The sequence below is a fragment of the Myxocyprinus asiaticus genome, chromosome 17 (assembly GCF_019703515.2).
Source record: "Myxocyprinus asiaticus isolate MX2 ecotype Aquarium Trade chromosome 17, UBuf_Myxa_2, whole genome shotgun sequence".
In the NCBI taxonomy this organism is placed as follows: Eukaryota; Metazoa; Chordata; class Actinopteri; order Cypriniformes; family Catostomidae; genus Myxocyprinus; species Myxocyprinus asiaticus.
Window position 1 is genome coordinate 21,392,298 of NC_059360.1, and position 15,238 is coordinate 21,407,535.

The 15,238-nt window shown below is 37.0% G+C and overlaps 1 protein-coding gene across 2 annotated transcripts in view; it reads right to left on the reverse strand.

Moving 5' to 3' along the window:
• LOC127455140 (alpha-(1,6)-fucosyltransferase-like) overlaps positions 1-15,238 on the reverse strand; it is a 185,795-nt gene that overhangs the window by 131,621 nt on the left and 38,936 nt on the right. For both annotated transcript variants that reach the window (XM_051722753.1, XM_051722756.1), the window contains exon 2: positions 1,561-1,615. The gene's annotated coding sequence lies outside the window, so the exon portion shown is untranslated. The remainder of the gene's footprint in view (positions 1-1,560; positions 1,616-15,238) is intronic.

A 15,238-nucleotide genomic window follows, 5' to 3' on the forward strand; every position in this document is an offset into this window, starting at 1 on the left:
CAAATTAAAATTACAAATAATTTGCCCATAGACACACAGACATGTGCTTGAAGAAACACACTTTATTATATTATTAAGAACAGATGACAGAAAAGCCGTCTATGCGCATGTATGACACGCTGTTTGTACGGAGGCGTGCAGTCTCGTGGAACTCGCGCATGTAAAAGGTTCTCACTCTTTCTTCATTTCTGTCTTCTGAATTGTTTTTTGCAAGAACAGTATCGTCTATGAGTGCTGTAAATGACCTCAGACATCTCAGCTCAGGAGGTGCTTTGAGTTCAGTTCGCTTTATTTAAACAGAGCAGTTCATTGTGACTAATTCTCTGCAGCCTATACATCTGTGATTAAAACATAAAATAATACAAAAACACGTTCACCTCGAACCATGATTTATATGTCAGTGATTATTATCATCATTATAATTATTATTTTTACATTTATAATTGTTTTTACATCTTCATTTAAGTAATTTTCCTCCTGCATGTTTAGACAGATACTTCCCTAATGGTAAATGGAAAGGTGGTTACTTATATATATATTAAAAAAAAAATTCACTTCATTATTTTAATTGCTTTTTCATTTAGTTTGGAGTGCAATTTGTTTTTTCGTTTTTTAAATAAATTAATTTAATTTTCAATGCAAAATCACTAAATCAAGAATATTCACCGATCCCTCAGCCCGGGAGTTGCCGATGTAATTTGATATTGTGAGATATATATATCGTGAAGGAGGAAACAAAACAAATTTATTCACACACAGGATGTATTTTCCCAGACAATGAAATACCTGACCGGTAGAGAATGCACAGATGAAGTAGGTTCTTTGCCAGAGAGATGTTGTAAAGCCATCTTTCAAAAAGTTAACAACACACATTTTAATTGCACTTAATTTTTTTCCAGTTTCATTTGAATTTTTAGTTAAAATAAATAAAAAATAAAGTTCAAAGTTTGAAATCAAGGTGTCTTGCTCTATTGTGTAGGCTTAACCCTAACCCTGCTTAGCGAAAATTACCCCATAGAACCACCTAGCGTACAACCAGCGGTAATACCTGTGTTTGTTGGTTTCCTGTGGAGTTTTTATTTTTTTTATTTTTTCTGCGACCTACCGACCAATTAAAACTTGGTCAAACAACACTCTTCTCATCGACTAAAATTTGGTAGACTATTATGGGGCAGCCCTGATTTATATAATTAAGTCACAGCCTTTTACAGTTTAGTAAGCACATTAACTACTTATCCGGAGCTAGGAAGCTACCGCCAAAAACAATCAGAAACTGAAAGGGCTTCAGCCAAAATTTAACTAGTAACTAGATGCATGAAATTGAAGAAATTGCGACAGAAATATATCACAACTATATAGTAAAATATAATATTTAATGTAGTAGTAATACTACTAATAATATATCAATAATAATTACATTATATTTAAGCAGTATCTCACAGGCAAGTGTGCTTTTGTATTGAATATGTAAACAATTATAATGTAAACAATTGTTTACCACAGTAAAACAAGCAACCAAGGTACATATGCATACCCACACATACAACAAAGACTGCTTACCGCACTGGGCGTCTGAAATGGTTTAGCTGGTACGCATAAGAGCAATTCCTTCCTCCTGTAACACAAGAAAAAATATTCACATTACCGACACAAAGTAAATATTCTCCCCTTTTTCACAGTCAGCTCTTAGACACGGGTAATTTGTCTTCTCCTCAAGGGTATTGATGGAAAGGACTGGAAGGAGTGTGCAGGTAAATGACAACAGTAAAACTTTTCAAGGGAAGTGTGTGTGAGAGATGCAGTTCTGAGATCCTGAATCATCCGTTGTTTCTATCACAACCTCGCAAACTGATGGCTCTAAACAGCAACACCCACTCTCCCCTGGTACCGTGGCAACAGCTCAGGATGGATAGCAGCATCAGCAGTAATAGAAACTCATTAAGCAAGGCTCAAGTCCAAAAGAATGATGTACACGTGCACACACATACACATATAGTCAGCCTCAAAAGGCACAACTTGACCTTGCTGAAATTTTACTTGTACTGAAGAGATATGCATTTTCAAAAGGTGCGTGTAGAACAAAAAACATCCAAACTGTGATATGTTGGGTACAAATAACAGCCACAGATTACTTCACTGTTGTATTGGACTGTTATGTGGCTCTCTGAAATACTTGATTGTGATGACTAGTCAATTGCGGTACTTAGAGGTAAAAAAAAATGTGTACAATGGCTGCTAAACTATATAATTGACTGGTGACCCTGGCAAGCAATCTCCTACACTGCGGCAGTTTCATGCCATATCACTCTGCGGTCTCTTTCTTCTCATACAATAAAATAATTTCAACTCAAATCAATATTTAATGTCCATTTATTTATTTATTTATTTATGTATTTATTTATTTGGTAAGTAGCCATAGATTAAGTGGGATAATGTACAGGTATCGTTGAGTTGTGCATCCTAATCACCATGTCAGGTAATGATTGGCTGACTGTACATTATCACTTACATAACTGCACAAGTGACTTCAACATTGCAACTCTTAGTGAAGATAGGAATATGCATAATTTAGATACAATTGGAATCCAAAATAAAAACCTTTCTCCACAGAGGGAAAGTAAAGGAATTCATATTTAATAGCACGAAATTCTCAGTATGGGAAAGGGGAGAGTTGATCACAAATTCTGTGCTTGGAGTATTAGAGGCGAGACATGGCAAGGCTAGTTTTATTAAATGCTCTCTTCCAGAGCTAGCGCACCTACGAGATGCCAGTGCTTAATATTTCAGTGGTAGACATTGGAATTCTGACTGTGAGGAAGGGGAGATGTGTGGGTCCTGTCTCCATGAAGTCCAATCAGAATGATTTATGAGAGGTTTGGTCACTGGCATCCTAGACAGCTACTGGGATACCATCTGCTCTTATAGTTTGGGACAACAAATTCTCTGCACAGGAAAAGTAGCAAGTCTGGTCAGACCTTAAAGGCCTGTTCACACCATACCAAATGTAACAAAACAGCATGAATCGGAAATTATTTTCTGCAAAAAAAAACAAAACTAACATTCATTCCAAGTCCAAGTTTTTGTCATTATCTAAAAAATTTTTGCACACCTGCAAGAAAGCAAAGTGCACTTTTTCATGTTGTTCCGTGGTGTCTCAATTAGTCGAATTCAACTTAACGGACATGACTAGTCGACTATTAAAAATCAGTGGTTGTGCAACCCCTAATGTGGTCCAACATTTCCAATGTCCAAAAAGGACATGAAGGCAGCATAAAGGTAATCCATATGATTGAAGTGGTTTAACCCATGTCTTCTAAAGCGAAGGAAAGACCAAAATGTAACGATTTTTTCACTATAAATCATGACATCAATTAAAATGTCTTCATTTGTGTTCTGCTGAAGAAAGAAAGTCATACAAGTTTGAGACAGCATAAGGGTTAGTAAATATTGAGAGAAATATCATTTTTGGGTGTACTATACCTTTAAGTGCATTATAAAATCAATTGCAATCCTATTTTTTCAGCAATTGTTTTTTTTTTCTATCATTTGTTTTCTCGAAACTTGCTTGTTGCCATTATGGTTGCCATTCAACATCCTTCTTGAATGCTGGTTCTGAACACATGACCCCAAAGTAGGAATGTTAATGCATAATAGGTGATCGATTATTCATCTTGAATAATTTGATCGATAACATTTAGCGATTGTCAATTTCAGCACAAATGTGTTCAGTATTCATGCCAGCAGATGTAGAAAAGACTGTCTATACAGTTATCCGCCGCAAAAGGGCGAACTGCATTGCACACCGACAATCAAGTCAGTTCTCGCCGAAGAGCATGCAGTATATTCACTTGAAATCTCAGTCACCAGTGCACATGTATGCTATTAACTGTATTCACACAGTGTGTTATTATTTGATTAAGTAAGGTCTGATTAAAAAAGTAAGGTCTTAAATATCCCACGTTCTGAGAAGTTTTAATGAACTCGAATCTGTATCTTCAATGCAAGTTATTATTAACAGTAGCACATTAAAAGTTAAATTTAATGTGCTTTATTGTGAAATTAAACAATTCACAAATTCATACTAAATTCATACAGCCTGAATGTATTAAAAATACACTGAACTGAAAAAATATATTAAGAGGAAAATACCAATACTAGCAGTTCTTAAGTGTATTTATTTAAATTATATTTAAACAATAGGCTACATGCACATACTTCGGTTTTATATTTTCACATTTTCTTCTACATTAAGGAATTTTTCTCTGATGCAATGTTGCGGTTTTAATTAGAAGTGTTGCTCAGTTAAAAATTAAACTTTGTATAAATAAAGCTTTGATTGTAGAAAAATATGCATCTTGTACTTTTTGAGTTTCAAGCTGTTCACCACTTACAGTTTTTTATTACTATTGATAATGGTTTATCAATTTTCATTAATTAATGTTAAAGATTTTTTGGTAACATTTGCAACCCTACCCCAAAGCCAGTTTCTTATTAGTCTTTTTTTTCTCACCCTTCATAAAAGAAAAAAAAATCTGTCTACTCTCTATAAAAGTCAGATCATCTGAACCAATTTTCAGACTCAGTCAGTACTTTTAGGGTGTGTTCACACTTGTAGTTCGGTTCTCTTGGTTCTTGATCCGGACCAAAAAAGAAAATGATACATTTAGTCCTGGTTCTCTTAGCGTTCACACTGGCATTTTTAACACCAAACCTAAAGATACAAAACAAAAGACATAAGGATAAGTTCACAACCTGATTGGACAGCTTTTATGACGTGTATTTTGCGACGGAACTTGCCGAACATGCAAAACAATGCTGGCTGCTGGGCTAAATGTGCTCGTTGGACCCACTTTCCCTTAACTTATCACTGAACATTTTGAACAATTACGCATTTTTGTGCATTTTTTCCAGTATACTGGAAATATGCTCGTCGGACCAAATGTTAATAAGGAACTTTACCTCCTAATTTCTCCATGTTTGCCCTCTGCTCATTTTGTTTTGCGTACACCGCTCTTACCGCTCTTTCTATGTTATCAAATCACGTGATTTTTAGGGTCGCATCTTGTGACATCACATCCTGTTATTGGTCCATTTAGATGTCTTTGGTCCATGCTGTGTTCATATATCAGTCGAACAGCACCAGAGATTGTTTGGAAGTGGACCGAGACCCACTATTCAGGGGGTTCCGGTCCGCTTGTTTGGTGTGCACCAAGGTTCGGATGGCAGCATTCACACTTGTTCAAATGAACCGCACTAACAGAGCAATCGCACCAGAGTTCGTTTAAATCGAACCAAACATGCCAAGTGTGAACACACACTTACATGCACTTTAAAAGTTTGATTTCAAACAATAATTCTTCATTTTAGAATGTCATGTAAACGATTAAGTCCAACTGAAATCATGCCAGTCCGATTTTTGCAAAGTCAGTATTACCATCTCTATAAGTACACGGGGATGGGGGCAAACTGCAAACACTCTTGCATTGTGTTTACACTGTAAATGTGTGTAGAGCTGTGCCAGGTATAAGTGTGTAGATCTTGCTGGAGGAGGCAGAGGCACAGATGGGCATTTCTAGATAGCTGCATCTCCCAGAGGGGTCAAAAGCAGAGGGAGGTTTTGGCAGGCCTCTGCATAATGCTGCTGCACCAGCACCTTACAAAATACACTCACACCCTTTCCAAAACATATGCTTTCTTTGAAAAGTGCAGAAATGTGAAACTGTACACTGTGTGATCTTTGCTGTCCTTTTAGATAGGTGCTAGGCAGATTGTAAAATACAAATGCACAGAAATCTTGGGTAAAGCCCATGGCAGACTTGTGTGCCATCAACATTTTTTTTAAATTTGTTTTTTTTATGTCAGACTGTAAAATCTAAATTTAAATATTAAATTTAAAGCCAAAGTTTTGTGAATCAAGCACAACCTACAATAAGCCTAAATGACTTAATTTAAATATTCAAGACGCAGATTATTGTGCTAAAATACCACACTCAAAAGTGCTGCAACTGTTTAGTGAATTTGCCCTGGAGTGTCTGGAGTCAATTGTGGCTGCCCTGCATAAAAACAAACAAAAAAAAAAAAAAAAACTGGGAAACATGGGGAAAGATGCTTAGTTAAAATTGTGATATTACCTTGCCCATAAGATGATGTTACCTTTACATTATAATTGTACTATCAGAATTACTCAAAGTCATCTCTGAGGAATGGAACGTTCTAGTATGCCCACCCTACTATTAAAACATAGCTGGTCTGGTCTAGTTGGTCTCCCAACCTGGCCAATCTGGTGCTCAGTAGCTTTAGCTGGGCATCCAGCTGGTCTCCCAGCCTGACCACCTTAAAAGTGTCCAAAATCCCTCTAAAAAAGACAAACAGACCAGCCTGGGAAACCAGCTAAGACCAGTTAACAAAGCTTAGGCTTAGATTTTCTTTCTTCAGCATGGTGAGCAAATAAGGATGTCATGGACTGTCCATTCGTTAAGAGCGAACTTTGTGTAATTTTGATATTATGATTATAAACGTAAAGGTAACAGCATGATAGCCCATTATCATCCGGGCAAGGTAATATCAATCAACATTTTTAACTGAGCATCTTTCCTCTATCTGCTTCTGTCATTCTCTCTTTCACACACATGCAGCATCAGTTGTTGCAATCCTATTTGTTCTCCATTAGATGAGCAGCAAAGAAGCAGTGACATTGCTGGAATATGGCCCAAAACTCTGACACTGCCAGAACTCCATCAGAGTCTAGATTTGTTGCGAAGGCAATTAATTGGTCAATGAGCAAGTCACACTAAGCGATCCAAGACTGCTGATTTTTCTGTGTGTCTGAGGTCTTTCACAAACATACTGGTCATCCAAAGAAAGAGGAAGTGGAAAGAGAAAGAAAAGTTCAGGGTAGACTGAAATACTCAACTTCGTTTGGAATCAAGTCTCAGTTCTCCAAATGCCACTGTCTTTCTCTATCCTTCCTAGAGACACAATTAAAAGTAAATGCAAACATTAATGTTTGTCTATGCATATGTTTAAAGGAGGGAAATCTTAAGCCAGTGGTCACCAATTAGCGGACTGCGGTCAAGGTCCGGACCTCGGCTTGCTTCCATCCAGACCACGAGACATCTTGACATTTGCTGCCCCATCTCACCATTTCTATACTTGAAGTGATCAGCACGACAAAACAACAGAGCTGTGTACAGCACAAGCGCTCGGGCGCAGATTGCACTGATCTTACAGTGCTGTATCCTCAAATACTTTTTTTTCTTTTACAGAACACGCTTCATTTATACCCGTTTGAGTTGCAGACGCAGTTATTTTAACGATAGTAGACCATAGTGGAGAAATACAATGAGCAGCAATATCGATGGATACTGGCATCTCTCGTAAAACACACTGCAGAAAACGAGAATGAAGCGAAGTGAATTCAACTTCATGTGTCTGAAATTAATCCAACCGTTCAGCTAAACCAGGTTTGTGACAGGACAATGTGCTTCCAGAGCGCCTTTTAAACTATAACGTTTTTTTTTTAATTGTATTTAAAATTAGCTTTATTAATCAGCATGTTTCGAGCCTTTCACAAACAGATTATTTTTGTGAAAATCAATCAAAGATCATCTCTCGCATAAATGGCAAGGAAAAACAACCAAAAATTTGATTTCACTAGTAGAATAGTGGAGTTCTCATGAGAATGTTTCCATGATTTGATAGTCTGACCATTTATAGGCCTACTTTAGCTAACAGTATTTTTAAGCTTCACTATTGTGCTGTACATTGTTTGTTGTAAAAATGGTCCATTCAGACTTTTACATTTTCAAAATGTTCTCTCAGAGGATACCCCTGAACCCCCAAACAATATATTTATTTAATAGTCACAAGGCCTCCTATGCCCCTTGATTCTCTAAAAATATTCAAACACAAATACTGGACTGTTGTCAGTCAACTTCAGAATGGACAGTTGATTTAATCTTTTAATATTTATAACAAAGTGCTCTCGATTGATGAACTCATTGAAATATTTTAATCTTTTGGTAGAAGATACCCCAAACACCACTACTTTGGCTTTGTTGTTTTTTTTTTTTCTTCTTTTACAAAGTACTATTACTGCCAACTTGGAAATTTACAATTAGGCCTACTATTTCAAAAAATTTGCATTCCTTATGCCATTTCATATCTATACTGACTACATGCAAGTTATTGTCCGAACCTTCTTACAAAAACGGAGAGTTCACTGCAAATTTGCCGCAAACTTGTCACAGATTAGCCACAGATAAATTTCACATGCAAATGAGCTTTGCGATAAACTTGCGGCAAATTGTCCATTGTTGCCAAAGGTTTGCCGGAGGTTCACCACTACCAGGTGAAGAGCTGCAAACTTCTGGCAAACATTTGCGGCGAATCACATGCTCATTTCCATGTGAAAATAACAAGCTGCAAATTTGCGGCAAGTTTGCGGCTAGTTTAGATTTTTTGTAAGGAGGGAAGGAAATCTAGAGACCGGACCTCCCCGTCTTAAGCCCTGCAAATTAATGTTTAATGACTATGAACCAAATGCTGAGTAGAGCATGTGTGCAATATTTTAAACAGAGCATAAATATCCAAACACTCTCTAACTAGAGAAAGGTGCACCATACCCTAGAGCCCTGAAGGCAGTGCAGATCAGGAGCAGAATTTGCATAGTAGATGATAGTATTGATGTGTAAGCAGCCAGTGGAATCGTCAGTTTCCACTATAACCATTATAGGAAGGGAAAATGGCGCGTCATTGGGCAGTAGCCCTAGGCTAAGCGAGATACCAAAGCCAGTATATGAAAGCATGGATACACATGCACACTTAAACTTGAATTATTTAATTGTGAGACTAACCATGATACATGCTAATAAGGCTGCTGACAGTGTACATATGGAACACCGGGTTATTTATGCATGGACACACGCACAGATAGTAACAAACTCGGATGCACATGTGCAAATGTTTATTCTTCAGTTCACGACGCATAGCACAGATAGCATGGCATGTGCACATCATGTAAAGTGGTGATGTTCATACTGGAATTGAAGCTGTGCAGTCGGTTTTAATGACAGGGCTCCAGACTAAAGAAAACCTAAACTGAAACATTAAGGAGCCAAATGGCTGTTTTTAGTCACCAAATCTGAGAATTGCTCGATTTAGATAGAAAGTCGAAGAAAAGGAAGACAGCTGATAACCCATTAATCTGAGGTTTAATAAACAGAATATATTGTTGAGAAGATACGTTTGCATTCCCTTTTGTCTCAAATGTTCACACCCCTTTCACAATTTATACAAATATAAGAGTATATTAGTACTGCCCTTCAGAATCTACATTATAGATATTTACATATAGTATGCATATAGTAGTGTGTTCCCTTCTTGAGCAACAATAAATGTTTGCAACTTGTGTAATAGTTGTGTACAAGTCCCTCAGTTGTCCTAAGTGTCAAAAGCTTGATCTCATATATATAATTTTTTTTTTTTTTTTAAATATTGCCTTAGTCTTTCTTTACAGATACCGAATGGCCCAGCCACAGAGTGCAAATTGAAAGAAATTCCAGATGCAGTTCATTGTGCTACTCCAATCTCAATCAATAATTACCAGAAGAAGATAAAAAGTGGTTCACAATTTGGGACTTTTAATTACAAAGAAGCCCAAAATACACTTGGGACTCTTATTTGGAAATGTCTGCACACCTAGATGTGAATCTGATTCAAACTGCTAACCTAAGCGCCTGAGTTCAAACCCTCGGTTCTTTTTGGGTCATTTGTTCACGACTCTCTCGTGCTGGGTTTGTTGTTGCGTGTAGTGTAGCGACTAGCGAGCTCATCACAACAGAACGGGTGAAAAGCGGCGCGAGACACACTGGTGGTACACACTCTAAAGATGTATTCGATAACTCACAGATGATATCTGACGAAACCGCATATGAAAGCACACAACCCGACTGTCGCCAATGGCGACTAGATGTTATTGTCGCAATCAATTATTTTTGGTCGACCATTTTAGTCGCAGTCTGGAGCCCTGTAATGATATGTTTATGAGAATAAGGATCTCTTGTTCTCCTAAGAAAACAGTGCTGGTACCGGGGTTACCCCGGGGAGTGGAAAGAAGTGTGACAGTGGAGAGGACACTGTGGGGAAGGATGCAGAAGAATAAACTCAGCTAAATGTGGTTTCTCCTCAGGCCATGTTCACCAATTGTTCCATATTCATCTTATATCAAGTCTGGCAGTCATAGGCGTTGCTATTTAGGAGGGCTTTAGACCTAAAGTTAACACAACCTCATACATTTTAGTTTCATAAAACATCTACAACTGTGATTGTCAGGGACATAATTTGAAGTTCCACTATATTTTCAGAGTTTGGACATTATTGGACTTTATTACCACCTTCTGGTGGAATCTCCAAACTGCACATGCAGGAACTTAATTTGGACTTTGCGCAAACACTTCCACCCACGGCCACTTGCGCTTAGCACTGGCACGGAAATTGCGCTTAGAATTAGCACTCACGAAAATAGGATAAGACATAGCACACGGTCGTAGTGTGTAGTACTGCGCTTTGTGCGCTTACGAAAATAGAGCCCATATTCTACTTTGTTTACATAGTTATGAAATACTCTGTGATGAGGTTTTGTATGCTGTACTTGCAATCGCTACACATTTTCCACTATCTTCCCATGTATTTTCTGTGCAATCACTTGTGGAGACTGCTGCACCATTATATATATATATATATATATATATATATATATATATATATATATATATATATATATATAAAATTTATTTCCCCATGTTGGTCTTTTATTATGGTATGATATATTTTGGATAACCCTACCCCTAAACGGCATGTAATGACAAAACCGACTGTGATTGATCACTTTGCATGTCAGTTAGAGGGTTTTTCCTGTCTATCTTGGCCAATGTAAGCTGCTATAGATCCCAGACCTTTGCCATTTTAGTCAAAGGTCTGGCTACGCGAGACTAATGGGAACTGGACTTGGACTCAACTCGGACACTATATTGGTGACTTGGACTTTGACTTGGACTTGAGCAGTGAGGATTTGTGAATGGACTCGGACTCGAGAACTAGTGACTTGACAACAACTGGTTAACACAAAGGTTTAATCCCAGTTCTGTCATTATTGTGCCCTTGAGCAAGGTGTTTAGCCTCAGGTTACACAAGAAGAACTGCTGCAATGAATTTACTGTAAGTCAGTTTACATCTAAAGCGTTACAAAGTAACTCGATCAGTTGAGATATGGTTGGATGGTGACCTGTTGGTATGGAGGTCAAATCTGTTTGCTGCATTTTACTCTACAAACTGCCTCAGACCCTTGCATAGATTGAATAGATCAATACTGGCCTGTTTGACAAATGACAGCAAATGTTATGCCTGAGCATACAACCCACAGAAGGCAAGTGAAATGCTGGAGAAACAAGAGAAGGCAAAAAAGAAACAAGACTATCCACTGAAAGGACAGAGGCAACCATAAAGTACATGCATTTTATAAAAGTTTGAGGCACAACACTACACAGTTCTAATCATATTATTAAAAGAGGGCAATTTAACAAGAATTACCACTTAGCTGAATCCTGTAAGCAGTAGGGCACACAACAAAATATACACACCAGTTATCTGATAGAGGTGACATCATTCTAATAATGAAGAGTAGATAATTAAATCTGTGAATGAAGCGATCAAAGTTCACTTTATTAAATGACATCACTGGTGTGTGACCAAAAGGCTTTCAACCCACAGGCAATGTAATTTGCACGGCAGGCAAGTTTATATTCCATTTGATTATACAGGCAAATCCAGAACACTGGTCTTATTGCTCAGGCTTTCTTTAAATATAATCATGCCAACACACTTGACACATTTCTCATGTTCTTAAAAACATTTTGATCTAAAGGCTTATGCTTAAATTCTTGAAGTAAGTTTTATGGACAAAAATAAATTGTGCCTACATATGAATTTCTCCACACACACAAAATAAATAAATACATTTTTTAAAAAGGTTGGACTGGATAATGAAGGAACAGCCAACAAGTGCCCAGCATGCATGGGCATTTCTTCAAAACTGTTTAAAAAGCATCCCAGTTGGATAAATTATAAAGTTGAGAAAATGCCCAGAGAGTGAAGGCTGTAGTCAGGCATAGGTGGCTACTTTGAATCAACTAAAATATAAGATAGTTTTTATTTATTTATAGGCCTGGATATATATATATATATATATATATATATATATATATATATATATATATATATATATATATATATATATATACAGATTTCCTGTTTTGATTATGATTCACAAGCTCTCGATTTGATTCAGATTAGATTTACAGTAAATGTTGGGACACTACACAATTCCCATATTTCTATTTGTGTTATTTCATTATGATGCCTTCAGTATTATTCTAAAATGTATTTCATATTTATCTAAACACTTTTTATTATTCTAAAATGTTGACATATTTGACTGGTAGTGTATGTTTTCCAGAATGTGACTCTGTTTTCTGTCTCCTTACAAAACCAGTGACCTCATGAAAACAGGTGGTAAGATCCTTTCATTTAAATGGGTGATTCTCAATTGCTCAATGTTTTTAGAAACACTCCTCCTACTTAACAGACTGCGCTGACAATCCTAAATACAAGTTTCACCATGTAAAAGACAGGATTATAGACAAATGTATTGTGAATGTGATTAGTACAGCAGACCTCAACAAGCAGAGGCTGAGCATGCTAGACATGACCCTGCAGAAGTTCACTCAACACTGGGCCTGATGTTGCTTGCACATCCTCACACTCCTTTCTACACTCCAGATTTTCCTTCATGTGGGTGATGAGTTTCAGCATCATTAAGCCCTCAAAATTCTGCACCAAATTACTTCATGTGTGGAAGTGTAATTTGGCTGGTGGAGAACTAAGCCTGTTCGGTGATCAAGAAAGACTGAAGCGAACCAACAATTTATAATGCCGAGAAAACAGATTTGAGGGTGTGTTCTTGTGTTTTTCAGAGAATCTGTATAACAGATGGTTGTCACTAGGTTCTGGGCAAGAACTCAAGATGATTTGGAGATGGTCATATTGATTTGAAGGCAGTTGGCTTGTTGTACCGAGCTCACGGGGCGAGTACAGGCAGATCGGTCCTGAAGAATCACTACAGGTCACCCGGTTCAATCTGGCTTATGCAAGACCCATCATCTCTATGGACACCTTTAATAAAATGAGGCATGGATGAAGCAGGACTACTTATTTAAGTGTAATTAAGCATCAAATCACATGTCTCGATCATAAAAGCCCATTTTATGATTGAGACATGTGATTTGAACCCATTAACCTTTTGAAAAGTACTATTTCATATAAGCATCAGCAACTGATTTCTCTTTTATGAAAAAGGGGACAAAAAGAATCACAGATGATATTTTGAGCTATCTTGAACTAGTAATGCATTGAAATTAAATTTTAGGTGTCAGCACAGGGCTCAACAATAAAGGTTTGGTCAGATTGACCTTTTCATGGCAAAATTCTGTGGGCAAAATACAGTAATCACAAATGGAGATCCATTCGATCAGGAATTTCGGCTGATGGACTTCCAGGGGCGAAGACATTTCTCTATTTCCTATTCCCTAAATAATCCCTACTTTTGCGTGGGGTTCAAAGTTGGATTTAAAGTGCAAATTAGCAGCATTGACCAATAAGACATTTCTTGCTTTGACAGTGCTTCATATACAAAATATTCACAATGGACGAATATATAATTTTAATGGTGAGTTTCTTTATAACTTCATTCTCTCATAGTATAAAGTGCTATGGAAGCCAGTTTCTGCCACAGCCGATCCATTTTTTTTCTTAAATCTTTATGAGATATTAAGTCATTGTTATTCAATATTATCTCATAATATTGAGAACTTTTCTCATAAAAATGACTTAGTATCTCATAATGACTTTGTACCTCATAGCATTGAGAAACTTTCTCATAATAATGACTATATGTATCTCATAATAATGAATTCATATTACACAGTAATGAGAAACTTTCTTATAATTATGCCTTAGAATCTCCTATAATAATGAAAAACTCAATTGACAGCCCTAATATTAGAACTTTTTAATCTAATGAATTACCTGACATGCTGATTAATTAATCGAATAAATCGCAATTAATCGCATACATCATTATTTGCTGAGAAAGGCCCCCAAATAAAGATAATTTATATAAATAATGCATAATAATTCAAATGTATAAATATAATATCTATAATAAATATATAATAGATTGAAATTTAGTTTGAAATAAATTGCATGTTTGTGGCAGATGAATAAAGCATTGTTTAGGCTACATCTACATTAATCCGGATACATTTGAAAACGGCGTTTTTGTTTCAAAACGCTCTCCGTCCACACTAGCCTTTTCAAGCGTTTTCCAAAAGTTGCTCATCCACACTGAAACGTCTGAAAATGCTTACGTCCCTGTACTGTGCATGAGTAAAACGTAAGACGCTTCGACACGCGTCATTTCCGTCAGGCGTTTATTTACTTTCCGCCTCTTTGAAATGTCGCACCGATGTTCGGTCTGAAACGCATCTGTCCTCGCGTTCTGCCGCTGAACAACAACTGCGAGTAAACATCCCGTCTCATTTGAAGAAATGTAAGCTAAAGTATGTACAAACTGACATTAATCTTTAACAACATAATCAAACTGGAGAGTAGCCAAAACAACTGCGATACAACATCGTCCACCATCTTGTTTTGGACTGAATGGATCACATGACTGCGTCACATGACTAAAAATGCGTCATCGTTTTCGAAAGCATCCGTTTTCACAGTCCACACTACAATGCGAAAACGACGTTTTCAAATTTATCCACTTTGGAGTGCGTTTTCAAAAAGCTCAGTTTTTGCGGACAAAAATGGCATCTCAGTGTGGACGGAAGGCCAAAACAGAGAGAAAAAGATGTGTTTTCAAAAGAAAATGTATTAGAGTGGACAAGGCCTTAGACAACAGAAAAAGTGGCTTAAGAAAACTTAACATTTTGTTTGTTTTATAATCATATCATTGAACAAGCTACAGTTGACAGCAATCTGTTTTGCATTGAGTTCCTCAATGTGTCCAGTCCTCACAGTATGCATTCTTGTGTTTCGTCTGCGCTGTTTTTAATTGTCGCTCTATGAACATGTGCGTGCCTCAGAAGGACGCGTTTGGAGCATCTCACTGGTATTC